Here is a 21,769-nt window from a genome sequence, read left to right as displayed (position 1 = left end):
TCGAAATAATTGTACGTCAGGATTTCCGCAAAGATTTCTGTTTTGTGCGCAGCGTCGAACCAGAATTTCCGTTCAGTTCGGGTTTGCGTTCACGTCTTATGGGTACCGCTCTGGGTTCGGTTACAGAGCACCATTCCGTCTCGGTTTTAACCTGTTCAATCCTACTCAAAGGGGTTCGAGAGAAAAAAAAGTATAGGGGTTTTTTTTACTTGTTTTGTTCTTTGTTTTCATTTCTTCATTTCTTTGCCAGCTTGGTATAAAAACAAATTCCTAATGCAGGTATTTTTCTATATGTTGATTTCACCAAAAATCCAGTGCAAAAGGCTTCCATGGGGGGACAGCTATTAAAACACTAGCTGACGCGAAATAAAGAGCTCGCGACAACACTTAAGGCTGCTTATACATCTGAGAGAAACGATTATTTTTTGTGTGGCAAGGTTCTATTTATAATGAGTTTTAATTGATTAGTACCATGTGGTTTATTTACGTTTGGCTGACAAACCCGCACTTTAAAAGAACGCAGTCGGTTTCTTGAGGAAAATAACCCCAATGATTCTACACAGCCGCCGCGGTGCCGCCTCGTGCTCTAGCCCTATCGTCAACAAGTGACGCGCAGCACCCTGTCATCAAAGTTATCTGTACACCACAGAGCCGGCCCGTCTGCAATATCTTCTAGAACCAGCAAATGTCGCCACACACGCACATACGCACACGCAGGCATGTACGCACACACAAGCACACACGTCACGCACAGCACATAATCACGCACGAACACCTGTCGGAGGCAAACACACGCTCACAAACGCACTTGCGGCCAAACACTCACGGGAGTGAGTGCACACATGCGTATTTTCGCTCACTGAGGCAAGTAATACTTCCAAATCTAAAACAGAATTCACTGGTCTCTTGCACTTTCGTTTCGCTATCATTTCAATGGCGTTTTTTTAGTGCCGCAGCATTAGCAGTGCCACACGTCGAAAACTGTCCACCGTCGGCGTCAAGCATGGGCAACCTGCCAAGCGTCGCAGGTTGCGTACAGAGGTATTTCACTCTCCCTACCTTCCGCCTCCTAACAAATGGCCTAAAACGAAGGAACAGCTACAATGACTACGCTACAAAGAAAAACACCGTTTATAAAAACTGGCTCACGATACTCTAGCGACACATAGCAGCGACTGTTTTCTGGTAAAGGTAGATTAGTGAGTTCAGAATTAGTGGTCGTTGTCGCTGGTACTCCAAGGCTTTCGACTGCTAGCGCAAAATGGGACAAGGAATGGTATAACCTTAGTGGTTTCCTGCGATTCTAATCATATGATCGCGCTATTTTTGTTCAGTTTTGTTGCTTCCTGCAGTGTTACCTCATGCAAAAACACCCGCAGAAATTCATCGTATTTGTGTTGCAATGGGTATAGTTTTATGGCGCTTGAATACGTGGTGAGTGTTGTTGTGCCGAATGTAGCAATATTGCAGAAAGTGCGGGAGACTTGGAATATTTTATTAATTGTAAGTTTCGTTTTCTTTGCCAGTGATGTCAATACATTCGATTATACACATGGAGTGCCTTTACTTCGCTATATCCCTGCGACCAATTACATCAATTTACGCTCTATACCTATTAAAGGGGTTACTTTTGTCAAATCTTTATATTTGTGAAAATTCGGGGCGTTTACTGTTCTCCAGGTTTAGAATTTTTTAGTTGTATTATGAACGCATTTTGCGGTATTTTTTGTTGATTCCTTGCTTTGGGGGGCGACGTAGATAATGCACCCGATTTTTTAGAGGTTTTTATGCGTTTTTTTCTAATTTTCCTTTGGTTTTTAAAAATTAATCTGATTAATTATTTCCCCTTACAGTGCTGTAACGATTACAGGCGTTACTTTCCACTAATCGTTCCTGTTCTTTTTTGCAGGGCATTAAACCATTGGCCATTTTTTTCGTGTTTTGAGCACTGTTAGCATACTTTTTCGCCTATTTCTCTATTTAAGGGAAGACGTATAAGATTCATTTTTTTATTTTGTCAGACTGAATTAGTGAAAATTGTATATTTTGTATTTTTCCTATTTTTTTCGTTTTCGAAATTCTGTCCGTCCTATTATCTCCATTTATACTATTATTTCATCACAGGAGTTACTTTTGCCAAATTATTGTTTTCTTGGAAACGCAGGGCGTTACACTTTCCATTCCTGGCTGTAAGGGTATACAGCATAGAATGCTACGCAACGAGACTTGTTTTCCGAACAATTCGATGAATAGAAAAATTGAATTAGGAAGCTATTCACTAGTTTTGTCTGAGATGTCTACCCTATGCTCGCAACAACATAAGAGCGCCATTGGGTGCAGAAGGACATTTTGTACCACATACATTGTCATGACCCAGAAACTCTAAGACTTTTTGGTGTGCAATTAAACTTTCTGATCGGTTGAAAGGAAGACCGCCGGAAAATTTGCAAATGACAAGCACCCCAAATATATCTAGGATGATTTGATTGACTCAATGTGTTCTCCTTCACTTCCTTATTGGGTTTACTAACCGTTCCCGGAACCATTTCGCAACGGTTCCTTCAGTCCTTTCCGGTTCAGGTTCAGTTCCGAAATGGCGCAAAAGTGCGGCTTCGGTTCGGCTACAGTTCCGGCCAAACTTTGGGTTTGTTCCACGTTTTCGGTTTCGTTCCGGCTGTGGTTGGATACCCTAGTTTTGAGGGTATCGTTTTTAGTAGAAAAGTTGGCAACACTACGATGATTGAAGAAGCGCAGTATCTTCAACGTTGCCACAGTTTTGTAGAAAGTCCACTCCATGGCAGCGCGAGTCAACGACAATTTTATGTGCCCAATGCTCCAATTAAAAAAAATAATGTTGGTTTCCAAGCTTCGAGTTTACTGTAAGCATAATTCAATTTCAGCTTCATCACCCACCCGATTGCACTTATCTTCACCCACATCAACCTTAGGCATAGTGCACAAACAGCCCACAAACCACAAGGCACAAAAACCACACCTTCACTTCAGGGTCGCGAACCCACTTGTCACAGGAGCCAGGACCAAGAGAAGCTGCGGAGCAGCAAGTCAAATTTGAAGTTGCATCAAACTTAGCAGAATCTGAAGTCTGCGCTGGCAACACTGATACCAAGATGGCTGCGCCCAAACGCAAAACGGCCACGGTAGGTTTTTGGACTTTCTTCGCAACTTCGTGGCCAATTCAGACGCAGTTTATTAATTTTTAGCCTAATTGTAAGTTGCGATGGAAGTTTGTGGCAAGGAATGATCGCTGAGGGGGACGTTTCAGCCGGATTCAATCAAAATGCGGTGGTTAGGCTTTACCGCCGCCTTGCTTGTTTTTCCGGCAGATTTCAATGGTTCCGGGGGCTCCTGAGGAATAATCTTGTTTTGTCCAGGGTCCAGTATGCTTTATGAGTTTCTGGCGAGCCTTTTCGATCGTTGTACTCCTTGAATTCCTTTGAAAAACGTGTTTTTGGCTGGAGCCCAAGTGGGAGCCCTCCCGAACATCTTGGCTTGGCTTGGCTTGGCTATTCAAGCATGCCACCCTTATTCGTCCAAAGATTGCTATATTCGTCACATATAGCAATTCGAACTGACATAAGGAAATTTCAAGAACTGCTTCGCCAACCGTGATGATTTGAATTTTACTGTTTTTGGAAATGTATTATTGTGCACCAACCGCTCTTCTCTTTTTGTGCCCTTCAAAATAATTCCGTAGAGCAATTCCCGTGCCACCTTCTTGCGCAAGCGCAATCCGTTTATTTGTTCAAATTATTTTTAACACATTGTATTTCTGCAAAATATTGTAGTATTAAATGTTCTTTTTTTCGTCATTTCTATCTTTTTTTGCACCGAGGTTTCATTTTTCTGTTTGTCTTTTTTTATTTTGTTTGATACTGCTTTCAACATGTGTTTTCAGTGCGTGTATGCCCCCCCCCCCATTTAATACGCTCATTGAGGGCTTTTAGGGGTAATAAGAAATAAATAAAAAATAAAGTTAATAAATATCACCGACAGTTATTCGCAGCGAGCCAGCAGAAATTTAGGACGCTTGTTGCGTGCTCCCCAAGGAAGGTACCTCGTGAGCGACCACCTGATATAAGTTACTGACGATATACCGCTCTATGTGCTACATATTGGCCTTATGATTTCCTTGTCTACGATAAGCACGTCGAATGTGCGGCCGAATGTGTTGATAAGGTGGAGCGATACTACCCTGAACCGCTGTTTTGCAATCTAACTTTTTCCAAATTCGTCCCCTGCGACCCTGGCCACACAATCTCAGGTTTGTGCTCACTGCGTTCAATTTCTAATTTGCACAGATTGAGAGACCTCAATCAGCGTTTCGCTTGAAGAAAAGAAAAAAAATCCTGAAAATATAAATTTCACGCATGTTGCCACCATGCCGCCCTGCCTTGCAGCACAATTTTGGTCAAGTTCCAATCCCGGCCGATTTTGGGCTTCCCGGGGAACAAAGCATCGGCAAACTGGTCGGCATAGGAGTTAATGCTACTGATGTCATCCTAATAGACAACGCCACGATAGAACTGAAAGAATTTCACTACAACAGTACAGGTCAGGGTGAGTATATTTCTCCTGATTTTTCCGCATAGCTCACTAATGTCAAACCTTGTGTGAATCTTTGCGCTTACAAGGGTGGCTGCCACTAAAGATCTTCTTCTACATGTGCAGAGGTTTTTCAGTGATGCACGGTTATTCCCCTGTGTCATTTTAACTACCAAAAACCTGCCGTATTTATTTATTTATTTATTCATTTACCCTAAAGGCCCTTACGGGCGTTACATAGGGGTCGCAATGAAAAAAGAACACATTGCAACATTAAAAAAGCAACACCCAAAAAAATGCGAATACAAATACATTCATGTCGAAATGCATAGTTTCAAAAAAAGGGTACACAAAAGGCGCACAACAGTTATCCAATCCCTAAAATGCGAGGGTTAAAAAATGACCCAGGTTCAAAATAACACAAACATCGAACATTGAACCAATCTAAGAGGTTCAAACATGACACAAACACTGGAAAATGATTTATACATTGAGGAATAACTGCAACTCTTTGATAAATGAGTCGTGATTACTGAGGGTGACGATGTTGCCTGGGAGCTGATTCCAGTGATGAATAGCAAGTAAGAGTGGCGAAAAGAAAAATAGGTTGGTACGCGCGAATATTGGTTGAACTTTGAATGCATGATCCAAACGGGAAAAAACGCGACCAGCGGGTCTTATGTGCGAGGCAGCGAAAGAAGACTGGCTGTGGTATAGCCTATGAAAAACCGATAAAAGACTATAAAGCCGGCGTTGTTGTAGAGGTGGTAAGTTCAGGGATTGTTTCATTTCTGTTATACTTGATGTTCGTGAGTAGTTCCTGAGAATGAATCGGGCAGCTTTATTTTGGAGTGCCTCAAGTTTATTTACGAGATACGACTGATGGGGGTTCCCGATTAGCGCTGCATATTCAATCTTTGATCGAACAAGTGTTTGGTAGGCCAGAAGCTTTGTGGATGTGTTAGCTGAATGCAGATTGCGCCTAATGAATCCGAGTGATTTAGAAGCTTTGCTGGTTATTGTATCGATGGTGATTCCAGGTTAGATCAGACATTATGTGGACCCCCAAGTATTTTACCATGGTTACGGTTTGTACAGGCATACTATTGAGAAAATAGTGACGGGGCTCAGACGCGCTAGTTTTGGTAAATGTTATGGCGTTAGTTTTGGGCACATTTACTTCCATCTGCCAATCCCTACACCATTTCGTCAGTTGATTAAGGTCTGCTTGCAAGGATAAGAAATCTTGGGGGTTTTTAATTTGCTTATAAATGACGCAGTCATCCGCAAATAATCGGATAGTAGAAGAGATATTAGTGTTAATGTCATTGATATATATTAAAAATAAGATAGGACCCAAGACTGAGCCCTGTGGAACACCGGAAGTTACTTGGGCTAAAGAGGAGGAGTGATCATTAATGGTTACTGACTGAAACCGATGGGTTAGGAAGTTCTTAATCCACCTGTTAATCTTAGGGTTGATATTAAGAGCAGAAAGTTTTTCCATTAGACGGATGTGAGGGACTTTGTCGAAGGCCTTGGCGAAATCTATGAATATAGCATCTATTTGTGAGGACGAATGTACTGCATTATGGAGATCAGTCATTAATTCGAATAACTGAGTTTCACAAGAATGGCCTCTTAAAAAACCATGTTGATTAGAAAAAAAGAAGCTCTGTTTTGTTAGGTAGCTCATTACGGCAGATGATATTATGTGTTCTAGAAGTTTGCAAACTATGCTGGTTAAGGAAATCGGTCTGTAGTTAAGAGGCACAGATGGGTCGCCTGACTTAAAGATGGGGATAACACGGGCAATTCTCCAAGCAAACGGTACGCATCCTGTGTCTATCGATTGCTGAAATAAAGCAGCTAAGATCGGGGATATGACCACTTTAGTCATTTTTAGTAGTTTGGTGCATATTTCATCGGGGCCTGGTGCAGAGTTGGTCGGGAGTCTATCAATGGCTGCAGCAATACCCTCCTGAGTGATAAGCAAGTCATCCATTGCTGAATCTAATGACTGTAAAGTAAGAGTGGCTGGTAATGGGCTTTCATTTGTAAACACAGAACAAAAAACAGAATTGAATTCCTCTGCAGCCTCTGATGAGGAAAGGTCTGTACCATTTTTAGACAATGATATGGACGATGGTGATGAGTACTTTGGATTTATCACTTTCCAAAATTTTCTCGTGTTGGTCTGCAGTAGGTTTGTTATATCGTTGTTGAAAAATTTTTCCTTGGCTGCCTCGATTTCTGCTTTGCACAGTTTAGAGTGTTCTTTGTAGCGCTTCCAGTCATCGGCTGAATCAGATCGTCTGGCCTTGGAATAAAGTCGCTTTTTCTTATTGATGCAGCGTTTAACGCCGGTCGTAAACCACGCGCTTTGCGTCGATGACGTGATACTGATTCTTGGAACGTATTTTTCTTTCAGTTCCAGAAGCTTATCGCGAACAATTTGCCAGTTTTCATTTACATTTCTGAGAGCAAAGGAAGTGAAGAACTGCGCGGAAAATGATAACAATTCGGTTTCTATCATGGCGCGGTTCGCGCGGTTGTAATCAAAAATTGTTTTCGATTCTCGGTTTTGGAGCTTTCTAGTGTTACCTCACAATGCACTACGTTGTGATCGCTGATGTTATCTAAAACATGTACGAGCATATTGCTTGGTTCTGTGGTCAGCACAAGATCTAAAATTCTGTCGACACGTGTAGGCAATCTGACCATTTGACTCAAACTAAAGGCAGACAACACATCCAGAAATTCTTGACATTCATGCCTTTTTGTGCTGCCATGTGGTATACCTGACCGCCAATCAATCCCTGGGTAATTGAAGTCTCCAGCAAGAATTATTGGGTATTTTGGGTACTTGTTTTGTATAAAGCACAGCGATTCGTTTAAGTGCTCAATAAATTCGGGGGAAGAATCTGGCGGACGGTAGCAGACCCCGACAGCACAACGCACAGAGGCAGATACGCGTACTATCACCCATAGGATCTCTATACATGAAATTGTATCGACTAAATGGGCTTGCAAATTCTTTTTAACGGCCACAATAACACCACCACCGCGAGACACTGTTCTATCTTTCCTAAATACAGAAAAGTGTTTAGCCAATGACAACTCGCAATCCCTAACATCAGAGGAAAGCCACGTTTCAGTTCCAAGCACAATATCCGCCGAACATGATTCAGTGAACGAGCATAGGAGGTCCTGTTTATTAAATAGGCTGCGAAAATTTGCCAGGAGGATTGACAGCTTTGAGGACGAACGATTTTTCAGTCACTTTTCTTTAGCAGCCGTGGCGCTTGACTCCTCTAAAAGTGTCTCACCCTGTTCCGTAGCAGGGGTTCCGCGCCTCGGCAAGGGCACGACACCATTAGTTACCGGGTCGAGGTGGTAAAGTCGGCCATTCAGGAGAAGTTTATCAGAAATTACCTTGTATTTTTCACCTGGTTGCTTCGTTGCGTGGGCAAAGTCTCTCAGCTGTTTTCTGATTAATTGCATTCTTGGAGAAAAGTCTTCCTCGATCCATACACGTGGCGCCAATACGTCTTTCAGCTTCGATGCATTCTTTAAGATGTTATGTTTGTCTTTAAAGTTGAGAAATTTTACAACTACAGGGCGGACAGTTCCTTCTTTCCATTCACCTATTCTGTGTGCCCGCTCGATCTCACCGACGTCTATGTCTAAGTTTTGGCTAACAAACTTGGCAATTGTTTCCTCAGTGTCTGCCCACGTTTCCGGGCTGGTCTCAGGAAGGCCCTTAAATATGAGGTTATTGCGCCGTATGCGGTTGTCTAGGTCGTCCACAACAAGGCTCGATCGCTGAGTTTGCCTTGAATCAATGTTCCTAAGCTGATTGCATGATTCCTTTAGAAGGGAGCTGACACTACTGACGTCTACACGGAGGTCCCTGACAGAATCAGATTGCTCGAGCTCAGACAGGCGTCTTTTGATATCCGTCACACTGAGCTGGAGGTCTTTCAACCTGCCAGATACCTCCTCCTAAAATTTGTGGTCTGATGTTATCGATTCCTTAATAAGTGTCAACACCTGATCTAATTTATCCGGCCCGGGGTTTGTTTCCACGTCGCCAGCACAGACAAGCAAGTGGGCAAGACAAAACAAGACCAGCGAGAACCTTGCCCCACTACTCAGATGTCGAGTAAGACTTTCGGCTTGAAGCCACACCGGACAATCATTGCGCGTAGAGCAACCGGCGCGAACAAAGCAGCCCACTCTAATACGGTACGTGCAAAGATCAACGCCCATCGTGAAGCCTTCGGCGGTCAATCGTCTCCCTTTGAGCCACAATCGCACTCACAGGGTCAAGCGTTGGAAACCACTCGTCCACTACAGGCACCAGAAAACACAGACCACAAAATACGTCTGTAGTGGGCACTCCCCTCGAAAGCGGGCAGACACAGCTTGCGAGAGAGACGGCGAGCACCGAGCTGCGAGGTGTCACGTTACCTCCCGGCGGAAGAGAACGGTCCCGTTCGTTCCCCTCGGGGGGGCATCGAGTAGCTTCGGAGGCTGGAAGATCGCACCCGCTCGAGAAGAAGCGGCTGCTGATGGCGTTGTTGGGTCGTGGTAGAGGCCTCGCCCGTAGTACGCGGCACGCGTGGACGACGGGCGCCGCGGCGGGGACGAACCGAGGCGGCGGGCGCTGGCGGGGCGTTGTCGGCTTGAAGCCTGGCGGGGATTTTGCTTCGCCACGCGGTGTCTGGTGGTGTGTACGCAGCCACTTCTAGGTACCAGTACTACGGCGGCACAAATGCTCAGGGAGGCGGGTGAAGATGAGAGCGGCGGCGGCTGCACCCGTATCGGATCCGTTAGGCTTACTGAGCTTCGAGACTTTCAGGGCCTGAAAAGTCTGTGGTACTCACGGTGCGGCAATAAATTTGGAAACAACAGGTGCCGCTTACCTTGTCCGCGCGTGGGGAAGGAACTACTTGACGCACACGTCACGTATCCGGCACATTCGAGGAAATATCGTGGAGCGACGCGAACAAGCGTCCGCGCACAGTGGCGAACTGGGCGCCACCGTCCGTGCTTGCAGCAGCAATGCGAGAGTACTTGCAGTGTTCATGAATGGACAAAAACGTGTACAGCTATAATGTTTCAAGTATCGATCACGGCCTATAAAGGACAGTATGGCTAGAAATGCAATAAGCTAATTAAAAAATCAAGCATGAAAGGAAGAAAACGTTTTTTTTGGAAATAAAGCGAAAGAGAAAACCAGGCATATTTTTGAGATAGAGTTCTTTCCGTTTCCACGAGGATCACATTTGTGAAATTTACACAAAAACCGATATAAGCAAAGGGCACATTTATTCAAGCTCAGAATCCAGAACGCTTCGCGTTCTTTCGAGTTTTATTAGGCTAACTGGCTAGCAAGTATGGCCAATCGCAAATTACAAATCAACTTTATCTCTGTCGTGTACGTCATCGGCTGCCTCAAGCTTCGCAGGCTATGATCTTATATTTGCTTGGTGTGTCGTCGTTGTGCACACCTTCCGTTAGGTGTACGACTTCTGTTGGCTCCACTGTGGGCCTAAAGAAGGTATATGACGCAAAAGTGGTACTTGGAAATCCTGGCGAAAATACGAACGGCTGCCCTCCACCATACATGCAGCCATCCTCACTTCGTCCGCGAAAAGTGTCCACATTTCCTAACCCTCTGATTAACACTTTCGGACGCATTCTAACGTGGCTGGTTAAAGCATCTCTCTAACGCCTTCGAAAGCTTTCAAAGCATTTCATGAAGAGCCTCCATCAGAAAGAAAAAAAAGCACAAAACATTAATCATCAAGTTTTGTCTTATAGCAACACCCAGACAAAAAATTGCCGCATATCTGCTTCTTTCATTTCAAATGTCGACCGCAGACGGTAGTCGATTGGCGCACGTGGCAAGTAAATGCCTCCCTTCTCTTTTCTGCTCACCAGTCAAGCTGTTACTCTCCCGTCGAGTCCCCACCAATATAACCTGCTAGAGATTTCATCAAGTTAATTTAAATTTACCGCGTCCCACAGCTCCGAGGTGGGCGCATTGATGCCAACGGTGCTGTATGGCCGAGAATCCAGGAATCGACGCACTCTACTACAACGTTTATAGAACCACGGTGCCCTACTCCACGAGCCCCTAAGGGGAATGTGGCACCTATCTAGTGGAACGTTTCGTTTCTGTTTCTATTTGAATTTTTAAATGCCACGAGGTGGCGACGGTTTTCTGCATCCTATTTAGTATTTTATTTGCCATCGCGAAAACCAAGCATTTGTGAATTGTGTAATAAAAGAACACTGCAACTGTTGCTCACGTATATATTTTTTGCCTTCTATTTGCGTAATGTCTTGTTCTTGTTCAACAATTTTGACAAGTATGAACATTTACATAGGGCTTAGATGTCGAGATTTCTTAGCGACTATATACGACTTGCGGAGTTTCTGTTTCACTTTGTCTAGGTGGCTGAATCGGGTCAGACAGACAGACAGACAGACAGACAGACATACAGACCAAAATTGTTGCTTAAGTGGCCCAAGAAAGACGTTCATCTTTAAAAAACAGAAAAAAAGTACATGGTGCGCACTGTTTCATTAAGGCCCTTTAAACATGAAGAAACCCCAGGCGCGCGGCCGCCTTCGACTTTTGTGGAGGCAGTGTCGGGGCAGCGTGATTAGGGATTTCGGAAAAAGCAGCTGCAGTTGAGGTGGAAGGCAACGGTTCTTATTGGCAGAAGTACCACCGAAAAACGTGACCAAAGAAAGTTTCGCGAAAGAATAACCTGGATATGTATCTCTTCTGAACCACAGTTTCAGTGAAAATTCCCTAGCCGATGGCATTTGTTCCGTACGGTTCCACTAAACAGGAAACCACTCGATCAAGGCAACTTGTTTTCGCCAGGTTCCCATCATTTTCCTGCAGAGAAGGTGGCTTAAAAAGACATCCGGAGAATAATTGCAGTTCTTACCACAGGTCTAGTCCCGACGCAACGGTCATACCTAGTTCTGCAATTTCATAATATTGCAAGCAAAACGTACCTAGGGAGCCCCACACGCATCCCTCCAGTTACAGTGAAAACGCCGAAGATTTCTAGGATGTTGTACTACGTAGTGTCACCTTCAAGAAAAACAGCTGATGCTATCTTCAAGAATGACGGCGCTTCAACAACCTCCTTACCTGGGAACATTTTCATGAGCATAGAAGAGCTTCACGTATAGCAAAACTCCAGATTGAACGTTGAAGCATAGAAAGACTTCCAATAGTTGAATGAATGAAATAATGAAAAATAAAGAGGGCTTGTCGAGGCGGCACATAGGATTGCAACGTACTTTACTTCTGTACGTTGAAGTTTGCAAAAAAAAAAAAAATGAGCCGGTTTAATAAAATCACGTCGCTGGCTGGTATTAGGTGTAGTTCATCGGTACCATTGGTGTTTATTGGTGCGACCGCAATGTCTTACGCGAGCAATAAGTCTTCGCACTCCGAGAGAAATGACGCTGGGGAGTTGGGGGTGACGTTTAGCAACACTAGACAGCGGCGTGCCCCGACACAGCACCTTTTAGGTGAACAGTACCTTAGAACCGCACTATGTCCGTCCGCGTCCATGCGGATAGCATTTTCAATCGCAAAGAATCACACAGGCACCGGCAGAACTCGACCCTGTGTATGGTAGGCAAGACAGAGGTAGTGTCAGTCAGCTTGGCCGTTGGGCTACGACCCTGAGTTAGTACCTGAGAGTCGAACGGCTTACTCCCTCGCCTGTAACGGTGCGGAGTACCTTACGACCTCCCAATGTCCGTCCGCGTCCATCCGTGCGCACACCGTCGTGCAGCAAAAATCAAGCGGATTTCGATTTGAGCCGCTAGTCGCAGATTCATTTAGGGAATAATCAAGGTGCACTCACGGCTGAAATCAAATGACAGTGAGGGCGCAAATCGGATGTCACTCGGGGCGGAACGTGAATGCCATTTTGAGTCCCTGTATTCCGTTACCTCGTCATTATCCGCGTAGTGAGATGCTGGCGTTTTATGCAACGCTGGCTGCATGTTTCGCCGGCTTCTATGGGTAGGTTGCCAGCTTAAAAGCCGACTGTAATATGGGCATAGAGGTAGCAATGCTCGTATGGTCGAGGCAATGGGCAACTTTTATCTTACTCAGCTTGCCATCTTTTGCAGGTGCAAATCTAGATGTTCATTTCACTGTGGGGCCGGAAAAGGACGCCCCGATGGATCAGTTGACAAAGCTTCGGGACGAGAACAACGGGTACGTTGGCCCGTGCTGCGTGCAGCGCCAAACACAAGCTTTTGTTACTGATTTGCCAGCTTTCCCAGTGATGCCCACGCTGGCAAAATGTGCGCGCAGCTACGCACAGATGTTGCAGAGGTTGCTAGGCGACGCATTCTGACGATATTGGCCCGCGAGATTTTAGGCTGCTACTATTACATAATGCTGGGCCTAAACAGGTGTGCTGTTAATAGGTCCGTTACTGGTGCAAAGGTCACGTGTGATGTAAGTAAAAACAGCTGGATGGTTTCAATCCGAGCGCGTGAATCAGGGACACTGTTTTATCGATTACTTTAAACCAGCGCTCTTAGTTGGTTCCGGGCAGTCTAGTTTGCGTTATTTATGTGCTGATTGCTTTCTATAAAACAATGTACGTATCATGATAATTTTAAATAAAAATCCTTAAGGCACGAAACACTGCTTATTCGATAGTTGAGGGTAGTTGCAGCGTTTGTTATGTATTAGTAACAGTGGGATTAAGCAAATGATGATTCGCGGAAATTACGCTCTACAGCTCTTACCCGTTGGCCCTATTTTAGTTCGAATCCTTTCCATCCCGCCAAAATCTGTCAAAAACACTCCTAGAGTTTTATTGTCGCATTAATATCTGTAACGATTTTGTGAAAAGCTGAAATTTATAGAAAAATAGCTTCCTGTGGTTTGCGAATGGGCTCGAGGTTTTTCTTCATAGATCTTCATAAGCGTTGTTAAGTACCGACTGTTGCTTTGACTTTGCGTTCCGTCACAACGTACCGCATATTTGTTTCAATATTTACTGCTTGCTCATATTAGGCCAGGTTATCTTTACTTTTCCTAATAATGTTACTGGTTACTCATGCACTTCTGTGGTCAGGTACCTAGGACCAGTCTAACGCTAAAATCGATGGTGAAGAGTTCACCCGATATGAGGACAAAAAACGCCTGCGTAATACGTATATTGCACCAGGCCGAAAGAGATCAGTAAGAGAAGAACACAGAAGTTTTGTTGGATACCTCGTAGTAAGAAATACATGTAAGCGAAGTAGCTACAAATGGAGCAAAGATGATTGAGCAAAATGTTATAGAATGATAAGAATGCACTTCTGGCCGTGAGGCATATTGAAAGACAGAAATGAATGATGGAAAACTGCCATAGGTGAAACATATGGTATGTCCAAAGCTTGTTGAGTCAGTCACACTACCAGTTCCGAGTGACTCAGTAGTTCACCCTTTCACATTGGTAGTTCACGATGTGTCACAATACTGTATACGCCAATACGGTTTTTTTAGATGTATCTGCGCCGCTCCTCGTAAGTGCATTTGTTAACTCTTAAAACAGAGTTCAATACTCCCTGGCTAGCACTGCGGAAATAAACGCCGTTGTAGATAACTTTACAAAAACCAGGGGCGTGTAATTTTACACTACGGGCAGCACCGGAGGCGGAAACGTAATTCGCTTGCATACTTGTCTACACTTTAGGGGTCAGTGCACGTTAGGAGAGGTTGTATTATTCGCAATGGTGCGCGACGTGGTGAGCGTATTCGGTTGTTCTTAGAAGGCTACCAGAAGGGAATTCCGCAGGGTTCTATGAATCGGTGTCTGAACATTTGCAAAACAGAAATTAGTGGGGAGGTGCAGTGGGAGGGGCGCTCCCATCTAGTGGAGATCTCTTAGCCTCTTTGGGAAGGAGTTATCAGCGTTGCGCTCACAGTATGCACGGGGCGTGTGCCAAAGGGCAATACTGTGTAAATTGGAATGACATCGAGATGACTGTCTCAGATATGAAATATCTCTGTGAGGGTAGTTATGCTGTAGAGATTCTTGATATTCTCGAATGGCCATGCTAGAGTCCGCTATAAAGCGAAATTTTAATGTCGGACTGAGGCAGATTGCTCAAGGTTGGACCCTCGAGCGACTACTCCCGACTATTTTCTTTATCTACATCCTATCAGCTGCAACCATTTTCTCACGGGAGTCTGGGAATGTTAATTCGACAGCGGGCACAGTGCCGCGCAGTGCCGCATCTGAGAATATGTCAACATTTTTATTTGTCATCTTCCTTGAAGAACAGTACCTATAGCTTATGCGTGGTTCGCATCCCAGGTTTAGAGGCGCAAGGAGAGATGCCAGATGTGGGTCACTTCAAGACAGCAATAATAAGTAGGCAGCTATTCAGCTCTACTATTGACAACGTTTGAACACTTGTATCGGCGTTACATGGCCGTTTTGTCCTATTTGTAACCATTTGTCTGTTCAATGCCTTGTTGTAAATACATAGGGCGCACTTCTGGACAAGAGCTCAGCTGTCAATTGCCACTTGCCGAGCAGGACAGGCACAATAAGGGACAAGAAAACATGAACACCAGGATCATGGCTATTATTGTGTTCCCGTATTGTTTTAAGCTTAGCCTTGTAGTCACTCGACTGTTAAAAAAATGAGTGCAAGCGGAGCTCACCCCTTTCAATGGCGGCCCCAAAAGAAAGCGGCAAAATTAATGAGAAAGAGAGAAAGACGTGCTTTATTTGAGGCCTGCGTGAGAGGTCTCTTGCATTCTGCATCCGTGCTGGCATGTTAGGGTGGTTGAGTCGTCAGGGAAGGCGGGTGGGATGATGGGAGTGTCTGCGGTAGTTACCCAATGCGCCCCTTGGACCCTCGTCGGCATAGACAAACGCGGCAAGAGAGGTCCAAAAGAAAGTGAGCGTGGTGATGTTTCGTGTTAACAGAAGCACCGAGTCGAAGTACATCGTCTGGCGAATGTCCTCGGGGAGTGAATGGAGCATGCGAGCACGGAAGAGACCGTAACACTGAGAGTCCCACACGGAATGTGCGGCAGTTGCAGGCACTCGACACTGCACACAGAGTCTTTTGATGTGTCATAGACGTAGAATTTGTCGCGGAGCGCGGGTGAGAATGCGGTGTTGATGGCTAGGTGGCGAAACAACGTCGGTGTGGCGCGCGGTAACCCCTCCTGCATGGGAGGAACACGGCGCTCATTCTCTTCGGTGCGGTCTTCTCTAACCTCATGAAGACACTGGAGTGTTTATCGGCGTCGCTGTTGTGCGAGTGCTTTCCTCGGGCGGGCTTGCATTACTGGTCGGCAATGCTATCAGGGAGGTTCGCTGTCTACACTCATTGCCCTCAATAGCCGAATGGGCGGGTCCCCAAGCAATAGAGGCGGCTATGTTGAAATTAGAATGTAACTCCAGGAAAAGTGAGACCAAGTCGGCAAGGATTCCCGGATATGAAGACGAAGCTCCGCCGCTAACGCGCCTGCAGATGTTGTATGCGCGAGCCGAATCAGTGAAGAGAAAAAGCTTGTGGAGTGCGCCCCTTGGTTCGAAAGTATTCCTCGCCCAATGCACAGCATGGAGGAGGGCAAGTAAAGCAAGGTGCGTTGCGTCGGCGGTGGCGGCAATGGTAAGGGGACCCGCATTAGCGACGCAATGGGTGTTGTCAACCCAGGCCACCGCACAAACGTGGGCTAGGCCAACTTTGTCCTCCTCACCAGTATCTTTTGGTGAAGGCAGCGAAGTTGCCGTCATGCCGATATATATGATGGTGTGAGTGACGGACGATTTATTAACGACCATGAAATTGTGCGCCTTTGCAAAGCGGAGTCGTCTTGCTGAATTCCGAGGGAGTGATCTCATGCCTTCAGGAAGCGGCTTGCGATCCGTCAAGGGAACGCTTAAAGCCCATTGAGGGGTACGGAGGGTAGCCCAACAGCCATAGTGGGTAATATCCCAAACTCGTGTAAGGTGGAAAGTCATGATTTAGTGCTGCTAAGGCGGTCCCCCTAGGCTGAGAGGGCTTGGTCGGCTAATTCCATCAGCAAATAAATCCCACCATGTGCATAAAGCTCACTTAGGGGTGTGTAGTTCGGCAACCCGGTAATAGCTCGTATGGCCTCACGAATAATCTTCTCTAGTTGCTCTAGCGGCCAGCGGGTAAGGACATGGTAGTTGTAAGCGCAGAGAATGCGGGAATGATTAAAGCTAGTACAAGCTGCCGCGTCTTCTTCTCTCTCGTACCGCACTTTATACTTGTAACTGTGCGAATGAGATGCAGCAAGGAGTTGCACTGCGTGGCGACTTTCTTTACCCATGTAGTGATTTTACCGTATTGGTCAATGTATGTTCCTAGAACCCTGATGGAGGGTTTTTTGAGTATCAGTTGGCCAGCCATGGAAAGGGAAAAATAGTTGCAGATAGCCTCGGTTTTCATGGATAGACCATTGAGAACTACCACATATTCAAGTTTTTGAGCAGACGCAGTCATTCCCATTGTCTGAAGGTACGTGTTAATGAAATGTAGGCCAAGCTGTAATATTTGTTCCTGTTGGCCAGGTGCTCCAGTCGTAGGCCAAATGGTGATGTCATCAGCGTAGATGGCAAAATTTATTGACGGATTTTCCTCAAGGCCATTACGAGATTGAAGAGAGTAGGTGAGGGGACGGCACCCCGGGGTACTCCAACCCTGTTTCAGCAAGATGGTTCGATGTATTCTCTTACTTGCTCTCTGTACGTTCGATTGTACAGGAATTTTTGAATAATGTAAGCATAAAACCACGTACTCCAGCAATTTCTGCACTTTCTATCAGAGCTGTGTGTGGGAGGGAGTCGTAGGCTTTACGGACATCCACCGTCACCAAAGTCCGTGTCTGTACCGCTGATGATGATGATTGTAGGGTTTAACGCGCCGACGCAACGCAGGCGATGAGGCGCGCCGTAGTGGAGGGCTCCGGATTAATTTTGACCACCTGGGGATTTTTAACGTGCGCCGAAATCTCGTACACACGGGCGTTTTTGCTTTTCGCCTCCATCAGAAAAGCGGCCGCCACGGCCGGGAATCGAACCCGCGACCTCGTGCTCAGCAGCGCAGTCTGTACCGCTGAGTGAGCACTAAGGATCTGGTGATGCAGCATGAGCAGAATATCCTGCGCGCTTAGGCTTTGACGGAAGCCATTTTGAAGCGAGTAAAACGTAGCCGTTTTATCAACCTGCCCATTGAGGCGCTCTAGAACCCTGCATTCAACCAGTTTACAGAGGTTGCTCGTGAGGGATATGGGTCTGAGATTGGCAAGGTCGTTCGGTGGTTTTCCGGGCGTAGGAATGGGTTTGACAAGAGAGTCACGCCAGGCATCGGGGAACCTTCCGGTCATCCAAACCAGGTTAATCCCATCCAGTTGAAGGCGTAAGGTAGGTTCTGGTAGGTTCCGGAGTTCTGCGACGGTGACGTTGTCAAGCCCTGAACGCTACGAGGATTCACCCTTGCCAAAGCTGCGTGGTGTTCGGTCCTAGAGAAAGTTTTATCTAAGTCTGCCAGACTTGTAGAAAGATAATCGTAATCTTCTCTGGTACTCAGTTCCGAGAATATTTTTTCGGATCACGCAAAGTCGCTGGCCGGGGGAAAAATACATCACCTGCCTGGAGCGCCAACTGCGCTTCCAATATTTGCAGGCGAAGGGCGACTGCTTGGGCAGCGGTTCGTTTGTTCGATTTTCCTGGCCAGCTACGGAAAAGGCACCGTATTTGAGGCTCACTCACATTACCAATGAAACGCGAGTAGAAGTCACGCCACCTTTCCAAGGCAAGCTCTGCGGCGTAATCACGTGCCCCAGCCGAGATACAGTTGAGGCGACGGCGCAACCGAGACGGTTTTCCTTTCTTTCTATATTCGCGCAATGTATCTTGGCGTAGGCTCCATAAGTTACCGAGGTGAACACTTGGCGCTGAGGAGCTCTCCGTAACGTAAAACAGTCATGTGGCCAACCGTTTGGCTTTGTTAGTCGTTTCTAGAAGTTTTTTCAGCCGGGTTTCCTGTGGCTTGTCGTATACAGTATCGAGGAGCGTAGGCTCGAACGTTTCGCGATACGTTTCCAAAAAACTACGCTTTTAGCGTATTTTCAGTTTGTCTGGCGTGACCACGGAGCCGAAGAAATTTGGGAAAATGGCCACTCCCCCACGTATCCGCACCTAATTCCCAAGCGACAGATTTGGGCTTATTCGTTTATAAGGTGGGTTGTAGTACCTTCTTGGCCGTCATGTTGACTGATACGTGTGGCACAGTGGATGTCGTTTATAGGCGTGAAGTTATTTTCCTCCATCTCACAAACTAGGTTGTGCCGTGAAATGTGTCAGCTCTGGCTCCCCTACGTGTGTGGTGCGCGTTGAAATTGCCCCCAATGACAAACACAGCGCCAGGAAGCGTCTTCCGGAGGTTGTTCAGCCAAGACCAGTCAACTTGAGCAGTTTTCCGTACCGAAGGGCGGACGTAGACAGAAACTACCACAACATCACGCTGATGAAGCTGCAAAGTTACTCTAACAACTTCTTTATGAGATGTACACCAGCGCTGAAGATCAAGCTCGACGTCTGGAAGACGGCTGTCGACTAAGACCGTTACGTTACCGTCGTAAATTATAGGCTGCATCGACGCGATTGCCACCGGCTTGCGTGACATGCGCTGCCGCCGTGATATTGTGGGTCGAAGGTATGTGTCATAGCCGGGCACTTCAAGGTTCCCAATAAGGTCATCCAGGCGTATTCTTGGACATTGGAAAGGCGATATTGTTGCCTAGGACGAAGGACAACTATATAATGTTTCGATGACGGAGTCGACAAAGCTGAAGTGATGCTAACCTTGCGTGTACGCTTCGCCACCGTTTTCCAAATAGAATCATGGCGCTGAACATTATGGCCGATTCCCTTTGTAGTGTCTTCCGTGTCAGAAATTGCATCGTGGGTATTACACCCAGTCTGGTCTGTAGCTCTCAAATTACATTTGTGTATTTGTTGAGCAGCTCCAGCGCGTCTTCTCGTACCGACGGAACACAGGGAACATGCTCCGTCACAGGTAATGTTGGCGGTGGAGATTTGGCAGGTGAAGAAGGTACATTTTGAGTGGCTTCGCCTTTGCATTCCGTATCTAGCTTCGCGTCGGTGATCTCACCAAGAAGCAGGCCCGAGAAGTCATCTGTCAACATCGCGGAGAGGGTTGAAGTCGTCAGCGGCTCGGAAACCATAGTCATGAGCGCTGCAGAGCTTTTGGACCATTAGCCCTATGGGCTGCTTCCTACCAGGCCCACACGTTCTTCGTCTTTCGGTCTAACAGCTGATTCTGAAGCGAGGAACGCTGTGGGGGCTGATGCCCGTTGCTCTCATGAAGCAGTAAAATTGGTGAAAAATCGGTCATTTACGGCATGGTTGCGAGTTATCTAGAAAGAGGTTAAATTGTGACGAAAATATGCGCGCAGAAGGAGAAAAATTAGTAAGGGATAAGGAGCTTGCTCTTTATCACGTGCCACTGCTATTGGATATATTTTAATTTTTATAAGAAACTGCTGATCATTTAAATTTAAAAATTAAAAATCAACAGCCAGTGTGTTCCCGCCATGCAATAATTTTTGCTGAGGGTGCTGAGTTAAGCATCCAGAAATAGAGCTTGGCAGTGGACGGTGGGTTTCGCTTCAGCAATAAATTACGGCAGCCAACAGTTTTTTGTACTTTTCTGTTTCAAGACAGCATTTGTGCTGCCACAGCATAGGGCCCCGCTTCTTTTTTTGGCGTATATGACGTTGAGATAAACCATTTGCAAAATTCGAATGAGTGTGTGGCTAGCCACAACAAACGAAATTTTAATTCAGTACTACGGGATAGGTACGGTTTAAAGCCCGGGAGTAATACATCAGAAGCTGAAAAGTGGGAACAGCAAACTCAAATACATTGTTTGGAAAAAGCATTTTCTTAAATTAAGAACTTTCGTCTGGAGCACCGCCTAGTACTCAATGAAGGAATTACGGCGCAAACAGGCATGGCGTTGCTGAATGCTATACTCGCACACCACCGCAAGAGGGCATTTCATGGCGTAGACCGCGAAGCCATACTAGAGGAGTTAGCTGCAGCCGATTGTGGATCCAGCGTGTGCGCATCATCAGGTATTAGGAGAATGCTTCCTCGTGGTTTCCACCGGCAAACATGAGACACCAGCTTACCCCATGCGCGACCGGGCAAACCACAGGGCACCGTACTATCTCCCGTTCTGTTGAACCTTCAATCCTACAGATTAGTACGGTGCTGAAACAGGTGGAAGACCTAAATCATATATTGTACGTAGATTGCAGCACCATGTGGATCAACGCAGGTTTCCCTAGATATATTCAAACAAAACTACAAATGGCGCTCATTAAAACACAAGAAGCAGGCAAAGCAATAGGCATGGCATACTCCAAAGAAAAAAACTGAAGTACGCGTGGCCACCGGTGAAGATGGGAACCACCCTTTATTTTATGCCTCACTGCACGATCATCCCCACCTAGAGACTTAAGATAATTCACCGGGCACTTCCAGAAGAGTTGTGGTGCCAAAAGGACGTTCAACTGGATTCTCCAGCAGGGAGAAAAGGCACTCGAGCTTCTGAGACGAGTCTCCAGCGCTACGCCAGTAGAGGCGCCTTAAGGAAAGCAAACTAATTCGGCTCAATGAAGTTTTCATCACATCTAGCTTAACATGCGATATTTTTATAAAAACCTTAACAAAACCCAGCTGCACAACTTGAACAGCTTAATAAGAAAAGCAGCAAAGTTATCCTTATGGCTACGAATACTCTGCAGCAATAAAACGATAGAGGATATGAATATAACAGGTACAATAGAGGAAATCATATTAGTGCACACATATTGCCGCGAACCATACATTGGGTTAGTTTATTTGTGTTTTGCTTTTACCGCCCGGCTGCGCCGGTCTGCGTTATCTCTGCGCCAAGGGAGGCGCGTGTTCCATTCTTTCTTTCTGTGCCGCATGTGTTATCTGTTGTGATAGGGAGAGCATTCCGATCTAACGTGAACAGTCCAGAATAATCTTCTTGGATCTACTATGTTCTCGATGCGAATCGACGTTTCGAGAACCACGCGCGCCGAAAGATAAAAAGCCTGCAGTGC

The sequence above is a fragment of the Haemaphysalis longicornis genome, unplaced genomic scaffold, assembly GCF_048455015.1.
Source record: "Haemaphysalis longicornis isolate Haplotype H1 unplaced genomic scaffold, Haemaphysalis longicornis Haplotype H1 scaffold_10, whole genome shotgun sequence".
NCBI classification, from domain to species: Eukaryota; Metazoa; Arthropoda; class Arachnida; order Ixodida; family Ixodidae; genus Haemaphysalis; species Haemaphysalis longicornis.
The sequence above is the reverse complement of the archived record's forward strand: the minus strand, read 5'-3'. Positions refer to the sequence as shown.